Here is a 21,600-nt window from a genome sequence, read left to right on the forward strand (position 1 = left end):
CACTGAAACGATCAAAAGAAAAATACATAAGTAGCTACCAGAAATAAAAGTAATATCTTTTCATTAAAAAATATAAAATTATTCCTCCATTAGAAGTGATAATTCTTCATTAAAAGAATGTGTTGAAAGTGTAGAATCATATTTTTCAATTTCGAACTTCATTTCAATAAAATATACACCTGACTGTTGAATAAATAATGCTGCCTCTAACTAATAATAAATATTAATAAAATAAAAAAATAAATATGGTGTATTAATTATTTAATCTTAAACAAAGTTTTGTACAGGAAGTAAATCATAATCGTAAAATGACTTCAATTAAAAATTTTCTAATTGCAAAATAATTAAATGCAGCCTAAAAGTTTGATCAAACACGCACGCACTTACCTAATTAATTGCGAGAAACAATCCAAACTTTAAAAATTCATTTGAATTTTCTCAAAAGCACAGCTTTATGAAAAAAACAAATGCACAATAATTAATTTATATACCAGTGCATTCTATCAATTCTTCTTCAAGTGCATGTGCACTAATCGAATTAGATAAATATCCAGACTTTTCCCTCTTTTCAAAAATAGAACTTAAAATATATTTAGGTACACTTTCTACCTATTTTCATATAGAATCGCTTTTTCTTGCAATTAAATCATACCATAAATAATTAATAATAGAGATAATATTAATTATAGATAAATATTCTAGATAATATTAATAATACAGCACGGTCTTCTCGCTTCGTACATTAATCTTGGGCATTATCTTCTAACTTAAGATAGCAGCATGGTGACAGATAAATCGAGAATGGTTTACGAAGTTAACGGACGTTACTTTATTCAGCTAATCGTCGATGGCCGATAAACGAGCAGGCTAACTGGTTCCGCGAGTATGATGTCTACTGCCATGACCAATGGCGACTGCAACTGCAAGAAAGAGTATCGAATGGTACCGCGAGAACTCGATACGCCATTTTTCTAGACGAACTCGGACTTTCAAGTTGAAGACCAGTCTCGATTCGCCACGAAAGGCGAGTGCATTGATCGACTATCGGATATTAATCGTATCTAGGCAAAAAAAGTGCACCGCTGTTAATGACCTGTCGATCAGTCGTTCTCATGTACTGTCTTTAACGAAAATTCATTTTGAAATGTCGTTAGAGATATCTTGGTGACGATACAATCGATACCGTGTTTTTTATAACAAATGAGATGCAGTTTTTTTAAAGATAAAGAACGAGTTGGAGGGAGATAAATATTTATATTGAAAACATGTTGTTTTACAGTTCTGTTTATTTAGTGAATCTGTATAAGCTTTCTTTCATTACTTGTGCTTTAATATAAAGTAAGAACTAGGATATAGTAGTAATGTTAAAGTATTATTTTTTAAATGTTCGTTACTGTCTCTTAAAGATTTGGTGAGATATTAGCCACTGTATTAGTTCATTTGATTTTTTCTGCAGTAATTTGATTTACTGTACCTGAAAAGGACGAAAATAAGAAAGGAATGAGTATTAGAAACAAAAGAAAATTAAACATATTAAGAATATCTGTGTATGTGAGAGAAAATTAGTCTTCGTATTATACACCGTACTAAGATTCTCTCTAGGAGAATTTTTCTAAATAATAATCTTCCAACAATTGTAATGTGCATACATATCGTTTAACTTGAGAAAGATACGGCTTCATTTCCGACTGCTTAGTGTTGCAAGTGAAAATCTGCTGTCCTTGGAAGGTTAATTTATCAAGCATCATTCCTGGGGCAATTTTTTTACGATCCCAATCCGTGGGAACCTTCGCAACCGAGTACCTGAGAGTCATAAAACTCCACGAATCGTGAAATCAACAGCGTGGAACTATAATACCGATCTCTCCAGTCAAAACCAAAACTTTCTGATCAGCCAGGAAGGGCATCTCTTTATTACCTATCTTTCTCTCAAACCCTCCCCTTTCGCCTCCCATTTCCGTTATATTCCACCATAGACTTCTGTACAAGATGATCAGTTTAATTGGAAATCCTCCGAATGTCGACAGCATTTATTGTAAATTATGTTAGCATTGTAAGTACTACCAACACTCATTACAGGGTTTCCAGTTAAACTGATCATCTTGTGTATTACACTAAATTGCTAACTCCCCATGCATAGCTGCAGGACGAATATGTACAGAAAGTACATAGTATACTAAACTGGTGCATGTGTGACGAAAATGAGCAAGTATATAGAGTGGACAGCAACTGGTGGTACAACCGATTAGGGGGTGATTCTACATAAAAAAGTAAGTCGAAAACATAGAATAATATTTTTTCATATGAGGCTTGGTTTTTGACAAAATCAATTTTAAATATTCGTCCCGTACACGTGCACTTAACTATGCCTGTACTCAACGAATCTCACTTTAAGCTATTATCCTGGCTCAAAGTTGTGTTTATTGTATTGGGTAATCGAGAATCCACACTTAAACAGGATGCTTACATGCTATAAATTTATTATTATGAAAGAAATGATTAAAAATGCTACCGATTCTGTCGAGTACACAATTCTGCTCTTTGGCCTAAATAGTTATGTGCACGCGTACGCGGCAAATATTTAAAGTCGATTTTCTCGAAAACCAAGCCTGATATGAAAAAATGTTATTCTATATTTTCGACTTATATTTTCATATAGAATCACCTCCTGATTGGTTGTACCATCAATTACCAACCACCCTGTATAGATTTCTATATATGCATAGTACGTGTTACATACACAGACTTTTACATTATACTTCTATATTATATATCTATATTATACTTCTGTATTATACTTCTATATTATATTTCTACATTCTACTTCTATATTATCCTTCTACATTACACTTTTACATTCTACTTCTATATTATACATAGTTACATAAAAGTCTGTGCACATTTGCCCCTTCTCGCGGCACATGCGCTCCAGCCAGCGTACCAAATTCGTACACAAAAGATGGTCTCCCTCAGGGACAGAGTTCTAGTGTACAACAGAAGTCTGTATTTCACGCACGTCTCAGAAATAACGCCAGAGAAAATGAATTCGCTCAGAGCGAGTCGAGAAAGATCTCGCGTAAACAATTCCAGCAGCGTTTAATTAAAAGCGACAGCCTGTCTCCATCCAAGCGCGACCCGCGCACGCGCAGCTCGGCGGTTTGGCCAGGAACGGAGAAGTTCACGGAGCGTGACACTGTTTTCGCGCAACTCCGCTGCGCGACGTCGACGCCGCTCCGAGGAGAGGTGGCAGAGGCGGAGGTTAAAGCCGAGCAGCGTGAACCGCGAGATCGATTCGATAGGAGCCGTTTCAGCGTTGCCCCGAGAAGAAGCGATCCTTTTTCCCTCCTTCGGTCAGGAATTAATTCACGACGGAAGGGGTTAAATCCCATCGACAAGAAACGATGGCTCGGTTCAACAACCCGCTCTCCCGAGCGTTGTTAAGGTTTCTCGGTTCGGGCGATGTGGGACAAATACGTGGCCAGCGGTTAGGGGGGAACGAGGGAAACGGGGGGGGACCGAGGCGTGCGAAATGACGGCGAATTATTGTGCCGAGAAGGAAGAGGAGCCACAAAGGATGAAACGGTGGGAGAGCGCGAGCGAGGGGCAGAGGGGGCGAAGGGAGTAGGAGGAAGAGGAGGCGACCGATGGTTGTCGTATGGGTCAGCGTCGGTTGTTGCCCTGGCCCCTTGACGTTGCTTGGCCCGCTCGGTTACTGCCCCCCTTGTATCGCCTTAGAATCGCGATTCCGTTCGACGTCAACACACCACCGCGATTCAATCTCTTCCTCCTTTCTCTTTGTTACTACTGCACCCCTTTATATGGAGTATCCTTGTTTTCTTTCTCTAGGTCTTTCTGAAACTCCCCTTTCCCGATAGCCTTGGCAGTGGTTGGGAGCGAGCGCAGGGAAAAACAGAGCACCGCGGTAGTCGAAGAGTTTGGAAGTTTTGGCTTGGGTGCTTAGAGCAGCCTAGACGCTCCAATCGTTTTTGGCTTTGCTGTAGTAAGCCATCGGTTGACAACGGTTAAGGGTAAGATTAGCACAGTCGAAAAATACGGGCGTGCTAGGTTGATAAAGCTATTTTAACTTGCCTGTGTAAAGCGGTATTGGTATAATTGTTTTTTTCCATTGCATGCTCGCTTTTGAAGGAACGTGATTTGGCATTCGCGAGTGAGGTTATGTGGCTCTCTTGGCTGGGAGGGGGAAGATGTGGAGGCGAGATTGATGGGAAGTTGCTGATGGAGTTTTATGTCCATTTATTACGCTTAAATGTTACGTCGACTGTGCTGTGTTCGGGAATTGAGTAAGTTTTTTTCTTTTGATTCTGGGAGAAGTGGATATTCGTGTAATGTTTCATGAGAAATTTTTGATCTTGATTTCGATTTTGAAAATATCGTTGTAGTTCCATAATGCCAGGAAATGTATTTGCATTTCGTTTCCGCTATTTCGGGGTCAATCGCGTGAATGCATCAGGTAGATATCTACACTCAACCCCTTCGTGCTTGGATCTACTTACGCGCAGTGAATATACTTGTGTATATTATGTTTTTCAATGCATATCAATTTATCTTATCGGACGTATAATGGGGAAGGGTATTTAGGAATTATTATTGTCATAATTTTTATATGAAACTATAATAAGTGCAATAGCTGTAACACAGCTCATAGAAGGGGTGTATCAACCATGGAATATAATTAGGAGAATGAAATAAATTACAGTGAATATGACGCAAGTAGTGCACGAACTTTATAAAATAAATAAATCAAGTTCAGATAGTAATTGTTATATCGTAGTTGTGGAAGGGTTATCGTAATTGATGTTTATGAACATAAACATAATTAAATACATGAAAATATTAAATTAATCTTCATTTGCCCCTAGTGTCAATTTGACACATCTTACGCAAATTGCGTGATAAATATAAGAAGGCAGAGTGCCCCAGATATTGCTTTATATTATTGTATACAATACAACAAATTTGATTAAGAATTATTTTCTTTTATCTATAATACAGGAAATTACATATTTAACTATTTATGCGCTTATTATACCATTTTTTACCATTTTCTTCATTTGATACAAAGGGACAAATTAAGTTGGGAATACAAAGAATGGATGGGGGTTATATAAATCGAAAATATTAAAGTAAATAAAATATTTATTTTAGTAGTTTACGAGATACGATTAGTTTAAAATTAGAAAATTTAAATGTTAAACAATAATTGCAGAACATTTTTATCTTGAATTAGTTTCCAGGACAGTAACAGAAATCAGAATTTTGCTGGAGTCCTGAAAGACCCTAGTGTACCATTACAATTTTTTCTAATATGGAGCCCTGTATGAAACAACAATATTCTACATTTTCAACTTATTTTTATTATAAAAATCTCCATCTTTTCGAAAAGTACCATGATTTCATAAGAACAGTATCTAGAGTCCAAAGTACTATTCACGTTCCATGATAAGTCCCCTGGGAAGCATTGCGCCTAATGCTTTCCAGAGGGCTTCTGAAACACGAACAGTATTACTCGATCAGCTGTAGTACATATTTCAGAGTCACCCTGTATAAGACTCCATCGGTTCCAGTCCTAGTCTGGAGTAGCTGCCGCGAGCAAGCTCTCCCAGTTTGTCTCTCTAACCGCGACGAGTACACGAACGATAGGTTATGCCTTCCTCGTTGCGTGTGGTCGTGCCTAATATAAACACACTACAGACACAATACACCGCGTAGAGGGAGGCGAAACCGCGTAAGGGGTCCCAGGCGTAGACAGGACTGGTTTAGATATTCTCTGTTTCTTTTTCTCTGGCACAGTTCACTGTATTCTCTCAGACCCCCCCTGTCCCCTTTCGTTGTCTCCGCCATGCTGTATCTACCCGTGTCGTTGTTTTCGCCCGCTGACATTTTCATATATGTATATTTTTTTCTCTCTCCAGCTCGCCTTACCTTGTCCTCATTTATGCGCCGCTGGGTCGCTTACCTAGCTCAGGGTAACATTTTTCAAGACGCGACGGTTATTTCCCAGGGACTTCGTCGAGTTATCAAATTTGAGGTCAAATGTATTACGGGCTGATGCTTATCTACGCGATACCAGGAGCTTCGGTCTTTGCATCGGCGATTCAATTTTGCAGCGTGGGTGAGTTATGCACTGTATCAGTATTTCAATCTGTTTTTAAGGTTATTGAAGTTTAGAACTGTTTTAATGTATTCATGAGTTCGATGAATTTTTGTGTAATCCTTTGATTGTATTGTGTGATTAACTGTTAGAGCTATAACGTTAGCAATGAGACCATGATTTAATAATAGTTTGAGAAAAACGAGAAACTAGCCACTGAGAGGAGGTTTCAATAATGAATCTACTTGATGTTCACTTGGTTAATCCCTTCACCTACGATTTTCTTTTGTAATGTTATTACCTTCGTTGCTGGTTTAGAAAAATAGACTATCACAAACTGCCAACCACAGAGTTCCCGTTAGCTGTACATAGATTCATTACGAGTTGGCGTGTGATTGGCAACGAACATATTGTAAAAAGTATACGAATGAAACTCGTCAAAGAAGATGAAAGGGTTAATTGAGACTTTCCTACGAATTTCTTACAGTCATGGAAAAAATAATGGGACATACAAATACACAAGTTATAGTAGAAGCAAAAAGGTTCCATCTTCTTGAGCATACATATGTATATCTATTCAAAAGTGATTTTAGAGTAGTCAGTAATTAGTTGAGACATATTTTTTGGTGGCTCAGATTGTTTATAAATTACGGTAGCTTTGATTCAATTCCTCTTTTAGTATTATGAGTTTTGTAATTTACTTGAAAAAAATATACTTATATCGAGTTAGTGGATTCTGTGCAAATATTGATGATTGTATTTTTTGAAAATTTATTTCTGTCCTCCTACGTCGTCATTATATTAGAATATCACGTTTTTCTTTCACAAAGAATCTTACGTAAAGAGTATCGTCTTAAGGGGGAGCTATAACCTTCAGAGAGGACTGAAGCGTGCAGATCTAAGCATGTCGAAACCTGTACAGGACGCGTTGGAGTCAGTGGACTTTCGTCCAGTCTCGATTTCTATCTTAACTTCTTAACTTCCTTTGCTGTGATTGCATTAAAAAGTAGAATAATTTCTTAATTCTAGATACAGTAATCAAGGTACCCTTATTTCATTTTTGCAATATTGAGATAAATGAATTCATTAATATGCACAGTGTCCTTTTATGATCTTTCCATACAATTAACACCGTATTATTCGTTTTACAAATAAATATTTACTACTTTCTTTTAAGTTACTTAGATCTGTATTTTTAGACGAATTCAGTGACCTATGACACGGGGATCTTTTAAGGTCAATCAAGATTATATGAACGTTGAAAGCTTATCGTAGAAAAATTATAATAGAACGTCACGTATAATTTTTGTATTTGTTGCTGTCTCTAAATTGGCTATTATTACTAGATATATTATTAGAGCAGTTGTTTTGGAACGTTTTAGAAAAATTACTGGGCTTAATATTCTATTTTTTAAAATTTTCTGTAATTGTTCATTTTCTTGCAATTAATATTCCAAGATGCTTTTATTATACACTCACATAAAATACAGAATGAAAATTGATATAGTATTAAAAACAAAAATACATATAGTAGTCCTTGCAAGTTTTAATGTTAATAATATTTATGAAAAAAGCTATAGCTCTACATAAGTCTCAAAAAGTAAAAATAATCCCACATTTCCAAAAATAATGATCTAAAGATGAAGTTTTAAAATCATTTCAAAAATCATAAATCTTGAAATTATTAAAAAATTCAACATTTTTATTCGAAATGAAAATGAGAAATCTGTATACAATATTAATATTTCTGCTGGTAACACTGTTCATTATTCTTTTCAATTCATAAAAATCTCCCAAGATGTATCTCTGTAACAAGTAAACGTAAAATCGAATCAAACTTACTAGACCAATCATAAAAATTAGATGGAAAGCTAAGGAAAGGAAAAGAGAGAAGGATGTAAGGAGTGGGTTTCACCCTACATCTGACATTTCGAAAGTGGAGCTAGCAAACCCTGCCTTCCAATGAATAAACACGAAACTGGATCGAAATGCATAGATACGTTGCCCCATAAATATGGATTGATATGAGGGCAACTTATGCTCGCGCTGAAATCGATCAGCTTTAATCTCCGTGCGTGGACATTAAGTAGTATTGTAACATGGTACAATTTCAAAAGCCTTTTTCGCTTTTATCACCTACAAACGGAAATATAGGATTCGTAGCATAATCGACTCTGGTATTATTCAAATGGTATCAGAAACAAGCAAAACAAACAAGTCTAAAGTACGCCAATGGCGTGTCAATTAATCACTCTCTGAGCTACTTATTTTTAATAACCGAGGATCAACGTGGTGCACGGTCACATCAAACACAATGCGTCACAGTTTCACGAATGGAAATTGTGGCTCGTGATAGTGGGACACTGTTCGTGTTCTGTCAGTGGAAACTAGGCTCGCGTAGTCTACACGCGTCCATTGTGGCAATGGAGTTGAAAAGTAGACTCTGTGATAGTGGCCGTTGTAATATTACTCTACAAGCCTGATGATGATGCTTTAGAAATTAGTTTGTAATAGTTCTGTTTGAAATGTTAAAGAAACTTCAACTTATCTCTGAAATAGATTTCTCTTAGCAAAAACGTGTTCTGCACTGCTATCACAAATGCTTCATCGGCCGAACCTATAGGATTGGACCAAAACCTATACGATTGCTCGGACGAAGCCTATATGATTGGTTCCTCGTGTTTCTGATGATGCAGAGTCGATTAAATTAGCAAAGCACTTGTAGTGGAAACATAGATAGCTCGCTGGCCAATTAAATTTATGATGCATAGTCTTTTTTTTTTCAATTTTAAATGATTTCACATTAAAGATAAAATAATTCTGTGACTTTTAATTTAAAAAAATAAAGACAAAACTTGTTCAATACATATTTTAAGAAAATGCTATTTATACCTATATGTATATTCTCGTTCATTTTATCCGATACATATAAAATGAACAAAATATTCTCCAAATTTAAATAGCATATAATAGTTAATTTTGTATCTCTAACTAAATACAAATTTTTTGAAGTCATTTTAGTGGCAGACCAGCAGAGTCAGAATTCCATAGTAAATCCCAAGCAAAGACAATTGTTCCTCGAAGAGGTACAGCTGCTGTTCCAAGTCTAGGAACTGTGGAGTTAGTTCGTGTTGCCAATAAGTAGACATTCACTTGCTTGGTTGTCGTAGACGACGTCGCACGCATACCTTCCAAGATTTCCTGCGTTTAGTCGCTTTGTTAACACTCTGGGCTCGAAATTGTCTCGTAACCCGCGTCACGTCGAACGGGGGATGCTTGAGGTCAATTGAAACATTTCCTGCGCTTCTACTCCGCTACGTAGAACGTGATTCATACGGTTCAGTCGGACTGTTACGAAAGTTTTTCAAACATCCGAGCTTTCGCGTGTCGTAACGAGTTTCTGGTATTATCATGTGGAAACAAAGCCAACCACTGTGCTTGCAGTACGTTTGTTGTAATTGAAAGGGATTGAAGTTTAATGAAGAAGCGAAGACTCCCTTTCTCGGGTTTAATAAACAAGCTGTTATGCAGGATTTTGTAAAAATTGATGAGAAATCTGTTGATGTCATGTTCAGCGTATAATGAGGGGATGTAGAGTCTGCTGATGGATTTGGTAACTGTGTTAATTTTTAGGGATGAGAGTGATTAGGCTAGTGTAAAAGCACTGTACCTAGAGTCCAGGTGCTTTTATTCTTTGGATGTTAATGTAGTATCGTTATTTAGATATACTTTTAATTTTACAAGAATTTATTGCGTAACTTTTCATGCATTATTAATATGCTGTTAAGAGAAAAATTAATTTATGCCCAATATCATAATTTTAATGTAACGAATTTTTAAATTTTCTTATTACAATATTACGTTAGTATGATGTAATATCTTTTATAATATTTTTTGTAAAGTATCTCTTGATCTTTTATTATTATTTTATATTAATCGCTGTTTCTGATGACTGACTATATGAATATAAAGTCAACGATAATTCAGATATAACAGACATTTTGCAATACCCACTTTGACATTTCAATTGTTAGCAAAACACCGTGAAATCTTTCAATAAGAGGAACAAACAAAAGGAGCTCTGATTGGGCAACTTATATTTTGGCGTTACGTCGTTTTAGCAGGAGCCAATTCATCGAGAAGCTCATTGAAAACTACAAGTTATGTAATTTGTATCGGGCGGGGAAGGTGATAATAGGTTTTTTTGGAGTTACGCAATCGGTTATATAATTTTCGTCATCACGTGTCACACAATTCTGGTAACATTTGTCTTTTGTGAAGGGACTTTAATTTTAAGCGCTTTTGTTCCATGTAGAAACAATTACTGTATAATAATAATAGTGATAGAGGTTCATGTAACACAATTAATTGTACATTTTCCATTCGTTTTCTTGTGTCTTTTATTGCAGGATAAAGAAGCACACAATGCAAATAGCTTGCCTTTCTTTTTTTCAAAGACAGTAGAAAACGCATGTCAAGTGGTAACTGTGAAGCTCCTATCGAGTTTGCCTTTCACTTTAGTAACTGTCGAATGAAAAATAGTCGACCGTCGCCTTGCAATAAAAGCCTCATATTCAGTGATCAGTATGCTTCTTTGCAGCTCAAAGTACTTTATTGACATTTTGAAAAATTCATTCATGTTTCTATACATGAATTTTGTCATTGGTTTATAGATCCAAAATATTCATAAGAAATGAATCTCCAATTTGTTAAAATTAAACCGTAAGAGATACAACAAAATGTATTAAGACTGTTTTGCACTAGTATTCTTCAATGAATCTGTAAAATTACAGAACTCTTTGACTCTTAGTTTAGCATATAGATATGTTAATTTTAAAGCATCATTATTGCAAAATGTAGATAGATTTAACATTTTGTCATAAAACATTTTATGTTTCATTTGACCTCCCCTGCACTCTCTGAAATATTGCTACATAAAAAAGATTTATCAAATTTCAAAACCATTTTTCGATGATCAAATTGTGTCCTTTATTTATGACAGTACACATAGCTCATGGCAGGGCCTATAGAGTCTAAAGGGACTTCATACATTTATTAAAGTGACAAATGTTGGAAGAATCTGTATGCACAAGCTGATGTATAACCATACTTCTTTTTGTCGAGAAAACTTTTCGGGTGTTCCTGAATATTAATGTTTACCCCTTACGTCATTCCCCTTTTTTATTCCCCCTATATTTCTACAGTTTTACTTTCAAGCATACCTTGGCACATGGTACCAGGCTACCACCCAAAATGGTGACTGTAGGGAAACTAAATATTGTACCATAGAATTGGTTATAAATATTAAGATACGCATCCAGTAATTAGTAGCAATCTCTTCATGTACAAAAAGGTTTCTTGAAGCATTTTAAAAATTTTTAAACCTCAGCATTTCTATTTTCAGTTGTATTAGCTGAGTACTTATTTTGCTTATTTTTTAATACTCAAACCATATAATTATTTATTAATATAACAGCAATATTCTTATATAAACTTAATAATAAAGTATTACAATTGAAGAGTGGAAATAAGCAAGACTGTAAATGCCATTAAAAAAAGTGTTCTTTTTTCCATAAAGAGAATGTTTATGTGAAGACCAATATTAGTATATTGTTTTCTTCGTAGCATTCATTTTAACACTTACAGCCTGTTTTATTTTCATTCGTCAATTATTAGCATACTATATGATTATGAATTAAGTTTATGGAACACTCGTTTCCTCTGTGAAAATCCTACCACTATATTTTTTAACTACATTCACCGAGGTCCATAAGCGTTCAACACACAGACCTCGCTGCCCATTTCTAACCATAAGAGAAATTGATACATCAAACCTCTCCAATTTCTGAGTCGTATATATTTAACATACAGAGTGTTCCCAAACATGTGGGACATTTTTGGTGGATACATTCTGGGTACAAAAAGACAATGAAAAATATTCAGATTACATGTACCCTGAAACTCATAGTTTTTTAGTTATATCATATTTAATATTGCCTAAAACGCCAGTTTTTATTACTTGCCTTCGCCTGTTATCCTCTTTAAGGTCCTACTAAGCCTACGAATGGGTGCCACACAGTCATGGATCTTAATGAAAGTGTCCCACCATACGCAATATAAAATAGCTTATAACTAAAAAATTAAACATTTATACACATATGTGCATAGGAATTTTTTTCATCATCTTTGGATCTAGGATCTACCCTCCACAAATGTCCCACATGCTTGGAAACGCCCCGTATATTCCAGCAACTTTCCTTTCCTCGTCTATTGGCACCTCCGCTGACGGACAACGACGTGTCCCAATCGAATGTCCCACATGTTTAGAAACACCCTGTATGCTCTTGCAACTTTCCTTTCCTCGTCTATTGGCACCTCCACTGACGGACAATCACGTGCAGTGGCGCGTCCGATGACTCATTCCGCCATTCTTATGTAGAAGAGAAACGCAGCTCGATCAAAGATCGTATTTTTACCCAACGCGTGTCCGTTTCCCCTTGACTCCTGGTATCGTCTCGCTTCCTTTCACCTGGAACTGACGTAACGACTATGCACGGTTTGTAACTATACGGAGTCGCGTTTACCGCGGTATCCCCTTCGAGGGATCACCGTTATTACGCTATTGCTATCATTACTTCGACGCTAAGACACTTCCTAGATCGCCCTGGCCCCCTCGCTCTTTCATCCCGAGGCCCATTCGTCTTTCTTAACCTGTCTGCACTCCCGCTCGCAAGAAAGTTTCTGTTTCGTTTTTCGTACCTTTTAAGGCGATACCTTACTCTGTTCCGCTCGGTGCTCCGCGGCGGCGCGACAGGGAGCGAAGGGGAAGCCAGTTCCGCGGCAGCGTGATCATTAGGATCCCCTCTGGAACTGGTTGCCTTTCTTTTTTTGCCGATAAAATATTGCGAACCGTTGTTGCTTGTCAGAAGGGCCACTTCTTTTACTAATAATGTTGCTTAATTGCGATTAAATTGGGCGCTTCCTTCGATAGATCAAGCTGGGAAGATTCGTACCGCTGGATGAAAGTTTGGGGTTATTCGCTGGTTCAAGGGTACCTCGTTAAAGACACAATTTAAATAATGCTGTACGATCGTATCAGCGAAGTGAAAGCACTGATTTTATTGGTAAGAAGTATTGAATTTGAATACAAATGTTTCGCATTCTAGTGTAAGTTTAATTGTTTGAGAATGGTTGTGTATTGCATGGACTCCTGTTTTTCCTTTTTGGCATCACATATGCACGATGCTGTAATTCCACTTAAGCGGATTTTTCTTAATACTACTAGCCCTGGCAAAAAGTTTTCGATAAAACACAACAATACGAAGTTTGTTAAAAATATCGTAGTTTTGAAAAATGTAAAATACGATAGCATTTTACGTTTGAAAAATTGCAATATTTTTAAACAACTTCATATTTTTTAGTATGATCGAAAACTTTTAGTATTTCAACAATTATAGAACACGTTTGTACTGTTTTTAACTTAGAAAACAGAAACTTTCTAATGGTATACTTATTTCTATTTGCATAGTGTTTCTTTTATAGGTGAAAATGCTGCGGCCTCGAATAGTTAATGAGAATTAGCAAGTTATTCTAAGCAGCACATGGTCCAGAATATGGATGATATTGATTTACTTGACTATGGAAAATATTAGGCAGAATTTGTGATATTTTGCATCGATGTAATTTGTTAAAATGACAAATTTTTGTTAAAATTTTCAGAAACAAGCTTTTGTGGACTATTAAAAAAATTTTTTGTCATCAGTTATTTGTGATAAGAGCCTAAGTAAGCCTGAATGATTCTGAATAGTTGGGTTTAATACTTTAATACTCTTCAAATATATCCATTAGTTTCTGTGACTCACAGTACAACGATGCGCGTCTATATATTTCCAGAATATAATTTCACAATAATTATTATAAAAACAAGAGTTACATCATTTCGCATCTTCGATTAGAAAATCTCAAGTACCCTCACAGTCCACCAAATACACACGCTCCCACTCTCGAATCTTTCGTAACTTCCAACTCGTTAGCGTAACATCGGCCGCGATAAGTCGAGATAATCTTGCTGCGTACGTTTGCCCTTTGTTTTTCAACGATTCCATTATCTGCTTGCTGCAAACGTAACTTTAGAAGACGATTTACGCGCAGTACGCGCGGTCTTCTTTATCGCTATCAGTGCACCATAGGTGTGGCGAACTCGAAACCTCGCGAGCGTGACTCGACCCTAATGGACTCGCCGTCGGCTTCTTAAGGATGGCCCCTTCGATTAAAGTTATCGATTGCAGCGCGAAATGATGGGGCCCTCTCTTCCTTGACGCCAGTTCCTCTTTTCTTCTTCTTTTATCATCGAATTGCCAGCCTCTTCTCGTCAGTCTTTTCCGTGGCGCACTCTCCCTTCGGCGCATTGTTGCACCGTCGAGTGTGCTTCACTGTGCAGAGTCGTTTGTGCACGTACCTTCGCCGTCGAGGACTCACGAAAAAATGGAGTCTCGCCACGTTCTGCGCGACACCGCGGCAGCCTCTTATTTTGAACCAGAAGAGCTCTGAGCTCCTATCAGGAGTATAGGTTAGGTTGGGCTAGGGACTCTGGTTGTTGGAGAAAAGTGGTAACTCTTAGACTGTATCTCGTTGGAAGATGGAAAATTAAATTTGTGGTTCTGAAAGAAACAGTTCCTGTATACTATTTAGGTGTCTTGACTCATTCGTTTTTAGAGTGTTGGCTATTGGCGAGCAGCTGACTGTTTGTAGAGCTCAATCTATTATGTTTGAGACGCTGAGTGTTAAAGTGGACTAAGCCACATTTTTTTATAAATTGAGATAGTAGCATTAATTTATTACAAAGGAGCAGTTATTTTAAATAGCTTATTTTTATGATTTTTCCGAGTACCGAAATGAGTTCGTTGATCTGTATGTATCATTTATACCTACATAGGTTCCAGATTCAGACTATGAACTTTTGTTTGAACATTTTCTTTATAATACATAAGAAAAATGTTAAGAAATATGTGAAAAATAAGAAACAAGTGTACAGTTTTAGTTACTGGTGTGTAGGATTTTTGTTCTTCCTTTCCGTTTTCTTTAGAAAAAAAATAAATCAGTGGTGAATGATCTAAGAGACACATATGACCTTTCTGATATAGAATGATGCATCATGTCTACCAAATTGTTGGTAAAATTAGGTACCAGGGTTTCCTTTGTAACATCCTGTATATTACTATCAGAAATAAATCACTAGTCAATCTCGTGTAGCCAGAAGCATATACGAACCAATCGTATATGTTTCTTCCAACCATTCGTGTTGGTCCGGCTAGGAATATATTTGTACCAGTAGGTTAAGAAACCTTTTACTCGAATGTGTTTGGATTTCAGTACGTTTAGGTATAGATAATACTGATTTATATAAATGCAAATCTGTCATGCATGGACTATTATATAACGTGTTTGATTTTGCGTCAACGTATTCAAGCTTAGTACGTTGCAGTATACTAAATAGTCATTGTAATTGTACACCTGTATAAATTTCATTCTTTAAATGATTCATATAATAAATATTCAAGGACTTTGGAATGGAAATCAAACAAAATTAATACCATGCATTATTTGCACACTAATTGTAATCAGGAGGAAATCCATTTTACTTTTTCTGCAAACAACTGCAGCAGTCGCTTGATAATAAATCGTTTATGTTGATTACATAGAAACATTATTTCTTACATCGTATTACTCGATTTTAGTCTCGTACGCGGATATGGCATATTTTTACTGTATTTAATAAACAAAAAGAGTTGATTAATCTGTTTACTGCTAAAGTGCGAAAAATAACGTGACTTTGCTAAACAATGGGCTTTGAGATCATTTAATATTACAATACTTTAAAATTTCTTCTACAGCCCAGAAACTTAAGTTCTTAAAGGTTCAAAGAAAAATCTCTCATTCCAATTTGAATTTTAACTCTTTCTAAATTTACAGATGCCATTTAAATACAATCGACTAAAGCCACGTGTCATACTTAGGTGTTCATAATTTCTAATAGCACCTATCAGCCTATTTCGAATATATACCACGCATGAAAAGACGAATTCATTCATATATTAATATCGTGTTTGAGCCAAGCGAACACAAATATTGAGGATAATTATAAAACTATAAAACCAGGGTAAAATAATCAGTTTCTCTGTTCTTCACCTCCAACCAACCACCCTATACAACGACTCAGAAGCCTCATTCAGCTCCAAGCTTTCGTTCGCCAGCGTAAGCCCGCTGTGGCGTAACCAAAAACAACGAAAACCGGTCTATTTATGCAACCGAGTCACGGAAACTTCCGAGCTTTTTTAAGCGCTACACGCCCGCGGAGATGCCCCCTGTACTGGCGCAGCGCCTCGATATCTTGGACGCACCATTTCCAATTACGCGAATGCGTCATGTCTCCGCGAACTGTCGACGGGTTCTTCCAGCGGAGGAACACGTCGACCAGTTTCGCAAACTGTACGGTCATTAACCTTGCGCGAAAATGGATAAAACGGTTCGACGGTGGCAACGTCGCCGCTGTGAGGCAGCGTAGGGATGTAAGTGCTTTTAAATGTACGCTGAAACGTGGGTACACGCGAACTCGTAACTGGGCTGCGCCCCTTTTCGATGCGTTTGGCAGCGTTGACTCCTTCGATCGGTATCTACTGTCCATCTGTTGCTTGGGCTAGTTGCAGGCTTAGGCTGGTGAGCTAGTGAGCGCAGGGTGACGCTGAAAATTGCGTCAGAAGTGGAAAATTGGGTTGCGTTTTTGATGCCTCAAGTCGAGGTGTCTTATTGTTTTTCATTGTCTATTGGGATTCGAAACGCCACGACATCTGATGGTAGAAAAGAGAAACTGTATCGATACTGAACATTTTTAGGGATTTTGAGGGATAATTTTATTCTATATGTATAGTTATATAAAATTTGTATATGTAGAAAATATGTTACTAGATCTACTAGGGACATTTTCACTATTTTCCTCGAGATGTTAACGAATTTTAATTTTCTTGAAGTTAGCTGAGCTCTTAGCTGACGTGGTGGGGTCACAACCCCACTTATCGTTCTGCTCCTCATCGGTAGACTCTACCTGAAACTTTATTGTTCGGGCTCAGGGTAGTCATAAAACAATTAAAGTAAGAGTGGCACGAGAAAGTGTGACAGTCTAGCTGTGTTCGTCGTACTGTAAACTACGTAGTTTAAAATTCTTTACGTGTGGCTGTCCTCAGTTCTCCGTGACGTCAACAAGGTAAAAATATTTCTATTATTAATACCTTTATTTACTATTTTTGATACATTTATTATATTGAATATCGTCATATAATTTACGTTAATATATGTGGAATTTACTGAACTTTTATTTAAAATTAAAACCATAGGTAGTAACTATGATATTAGTTATCAAGTAACTTTACAGACTTAGTAAGTGCTAATTATTCACTTTAATTATGCTAAGAAAGGTAATTCTATGGTTACATAAAAACTTCATTTTCTAAGATTTTTAGTTATGCAATATACTTACAATTTACTCAGACTTTATTTGAGATAAAAATCTCAATACGTATTACCAATTATTAACTGTGATAACTATTAGTTACCTTTACAGAACTTGATAATTATTAGTTGTCAGCTTCGAGTTAAATACTCTCATCGACTCGTTGATTTTTACTATAACTAGTAATCTTGTCCGCTATCAAACTTAAGTAAAGCGCCTTCGTTCTAAGCTACCTAGCTAATTGTGAGATCAGCCACCGAGTTACACAAACAAACCTCTCAGCGTTCCCCCTAAAAAAACTATATTTCGTACGAGTCGGAGGCTTAAGATCCCAGGCGTTCCTGTTTTATAATCATCCAACCGAGTATGCATCTTGATTTGCTCGGCAAAGCCTATCTTATCTATTTTTTCCATCTTCATCTACGGTTTCATAGCGGGGCAACATCTTGTCATCAGACCAGATAAGCGGATATCCTGTTTCAGACAGGAATACACACCGTTTCACGTATCCTTACATGTTTGTATAGACTGGTCTGAAGTCAGGTTCTAGGCAGCCCTGGGTTACAGGGGATCTCTCTTTGTCTGGTGGCTGCCACTCGAAAAAGGGAAAATAGATCGAAATGCGAGGGAAAATGTAGAGGTAGAACACGGTTGTAATATAGATGCGTGATAAGAAGAACGAATGCTTGGAATGGGAATACAGAAAGGTATGATAGTCAGAGCGGAAGTGAACTGTAGATTAAGAGAAAATTGCGAGTTACGGTGTTCTTTGAGGGATCAGAGTATTAAGCTAGCTCTCAGACAAAGAGGAATCTTCTGTAGAAGGGATTAAAAAATTGTCTGATCTGTAGATAATAATTATGACTGGGAAAGAATCAACATACTGCTGATTAAATGTAGTCATAATTAGTTTTTTTTATATATACATATACAGCTAGTTTTAGGGGCATTATTATTGGAATTTATAGAATATGTATTTGCTATGAGCTCAGGGTTTGTATAGTAGCAATGAGTTTATACAGAACAGGATACACGTTTCTCAAATTGATTTATAATTTATGCAATAAAATTTCGATTAATCGGGTCTCAATTATTTTCTCAGTTATTTTTTATTCGAGCTAAGTAGCCATGAGTATTCGGTATAATAAGAACCAGAGTATCTACAATAAAGCTTGGACTGAGACTTAAACTGTGATTTAATAATAGACTGTTGAAAATCGTGAAATTAGTATTAATAATAAAACAAAAAGAAAACAGGATAATTAATAGTGAAACAGATGGAAAATAAATAGGATTGAAAAATAAAGTATAATATGTTGACAGGAGTGCAAGTGACAAATTAGTTCCAAAAAGTAAGATTAATAGGCGACGAATTTCTGACAAAAAAATCCTGATTCCTTTATTATAGACTGGTCGTGTCAAACTTGGAATTATTTGCGAGTTTCATTTTTTTTCATGTAGATACTGTAGAACCTCCATCAAACAAATTTTGATTATTCATAATTGCTGTTATTAAAGATTACAAATATTCAGTATAACAGCTACAAGGCTTCGATAGAGCATCAGTAGAGACAAACAAACAGATATTTAACAGTATACTGTCAAGAGAATAATTAGAAAAACCAGTCATCAAGAAGGTGCTTCAGATTTAAATTTCGTAGTAATTCGAATAATCGAAATCCTATTACACTTGCTTTCATATTTCTAATACCAGAAAAATGACTGACTATAGCAAGTAAACGAGTTCACCTCGGAACTGTGTCCTTCAATATAAGTTCATTGTCGCTGAACCCTGAGCTTATAGCAAAGAAGCACCATAGATATTACTTCCAAATGGTAAGCTCGTGAATAAAAGTGTATGGTGCATAAAAATACGCGTATCGTTCAAATTCGTATATATATGTGTATGTGAACGCATGTTCAGTGTAACATATTCTTCTAGTTGCGCATACGTAAGGTCTATGTTCTAACTACTTAAGTGAGGTTATCTATAAGAGCTTGCGAGATATCATCAATACGCAAAAGCAGAGTTTCATTTAAACAAGTGATAAGGTTGAACGATAATCATTTCTTTTATCTTTATATTTTTCCCTTTTTCCATTGGCGAGCAGAATCGTATATGTAGAAATAGTAACGTTTATATTCTGAGATGCCTTAATCCTCATTTTATTCAATGATTTTTCTTCTATTTTATTCTGTTCACTGCGAGAACGCAGTCGTTTCACGCAGATGGCTTCCATTGCCCCGACTGTCTTTTCCACTGAGATTAGTGAAGGATTCAAGAGCCTGAAAGGACACGCCTTGCTTCTTTCTAATCTATATACCTAGTGTCCAAATGAAATAAATGTTTCTATCTATTAAGAAACAATATTTATTCAGATATAAATGTATCAGAATCCACAGCTTATTTGATTATAAAGAAACGGCAACGGTAGAACTGTTTCCTGGGTTTCCTACAAAATGTTCGATGCGACCAGGTAGTTTATGACACGGGAAATCCAGGGTCGTTTATGGCATGGCAACGTAGTAAGAATTGTGACTGGTACCAGTACGTTTTCGGTCGACAGAGACGATATTCAAGATTTTTATTTGCTAACAGGGCCGCATTAATACTTTCGGAGGCTCCAGGTACATTATTATGAAAGTTAAAAGGAAGAAATTGGAAAGAAACTAAAATCTAAAAGAATATCGTTTGCTTGCTCAAAATTTCTTTCATGCCGTTTACGCGCTAACACTTGAAGAAGTGACTTTCTTTAGAAATGGTAGGACCTCCAAGAGCCCAACAAGGGGTTCATGGGTAGGGATGTGCTTGGGAGTGACAGAGCCAGTAACTAATTTTTTGGGGTGAAAAGGTGCAAGTAGTGACATTGTTTAAAAAGAATTTTCCTTTAGTGTATATTAAAACTTTTTTAATTTTCTAAATATTGGGTATTTATTCGTGAAGTAGACGTACTTAATTTTGTTGCATATACAATAATAGTCTACACAATACAGTGTATGGTATTATGGCGCGTTCAATCCAAGCGAATCAATGCTCATTCGTCCCCTAGTTCAAAAAAATTCAAGTGACACGAGCATTCTTTCATTCAGTTGTCGATTTTATTCACTCGTAATAAGTGAATTTTGCTGAAGCTGAGAGAAGAACGAGCATACATACGCTTGGTCTAAACGCACAGTCGCTTTGGTCTAATTGCAAAATACAGTGGATGTATTTCTACATATACTATTCACTCACTACTTTTTTGTGTTTCATTTTCACAGTCGATTGAATTAAACAATCTTTCGAACGAATCAGATATTAATTATTCTGCCTCCTCGGATTTAATAGGCTTCTATATCGAGCTGATATCACCGACTGAATCTTCTTTTTCTTTATCCTCATCATCATTCTCATTTTACGAGTCGCGTGAATCGTCTGTCAGGGAATTTAATTTCCCCTTAAGAGGTGCACTTCCTCGCCGATCAGTGCCAAATTAATCGACAATCAAAGTCGAGGATCGTTCAGTCCAGCCTGGAACCTTTTCTGGAGGGTTTCGTTGCGTCATTTTTCACGTTGCAAGATTCGCATAACGCCGTACTTATGGCAATTTTCGAGTGACCTCATCGAGCAGCGCGTGTCACGTGAACGCGAGCGTAAATAGCGAACTTCGAGCGGGTGCACGCGTTTTGGAACGGCTGGAAGAAAGAGCCTGCGTAAGCATAGAATGCATTAACAAATATTAAACACATGATAAACTGCCTTACATAAGCCTCTTACGATACGCACGTCCGCTGACTCGCGATTTTTATTATTGACTCGGTTAAATTTTATTAGACGCGCCGCGGCCCGTGACGTTACGGCTATTACTTACGACAATTACCATCAATTTTCTAATTGCCTCTTATCACTGTCAGTGTATCACTTTCTCGCGCTGTGCGCGCGTGAAAACCGTGAAATGCATAGGGGCAGAAAAAGTGTGGCACACGTGACTCCAAAACATGT

General features: G+C 36.6%; 1 protein-coding gene and 1 long non-coding RNA gene across 4 annotated transcripts in view; one reads left to right on the forward strand and one right to left on the reverse strand.

The window, feature by feature from the left end:
• Ipk1 (Inositol phosphate kinase 1) overlaps positions 1 to 21,600 on the forward strand; it is a 209,439-nt gene that overhangs the window by 137,067 nt on the left and 50,772 nt on the right. The window contains exons 1-3 of one of the 3 annotated variants that reach the window (XM_076380314.1): positions 3,902 to 4,028; positions 4,147 to 4,301; positions 5,934 to 6,133. The exons of 1 other annotated variant lie outside the window; for it this stretch is intronic. The gene's annotated coding sequence lies outside the window, so the exon portion shown is untranslated. Of the gene's footprint in view, positions 1 to 3,901; positions 4,029 to 4,146; positions 4,302 to 5,933; positions 6,134 to 21,600 lie in introns of those variants that run through there. One more of the 3 variants, XM_076380315.1, reaches the window with a different exon arrangement.
• LOC143180997 (uncharacterized) lies at positions 1,275 to 1,908 on the reverse strand. Its single transcript, XR_013002207.1, has 2 exons — positions 1,650 to 1,908; positions 1,275 to 1,474 (listed from the first exon to the last, which is right to left on the reverse strand). It is a non-coding gene; the product is annotated as an uncharacterized LOC143180997 (long non-coding RNA).

This window comes from Calliopsis andreniformis, chromosome 6, assembly GCF_051401765.1.
Source record: "Calliopsis andreniformis isolate RMS-2024a chromosome 6, iyCalAndr_principal, whole genome shotgun sequence".
NCBI classification, from domain to species: domain Eukaryota; kingdom Metazoa; phylum Arthropoda; class Insecta; order Hymenoptera; family Andrenidae; genus Calliopsis; species Calliopsis andreniformis.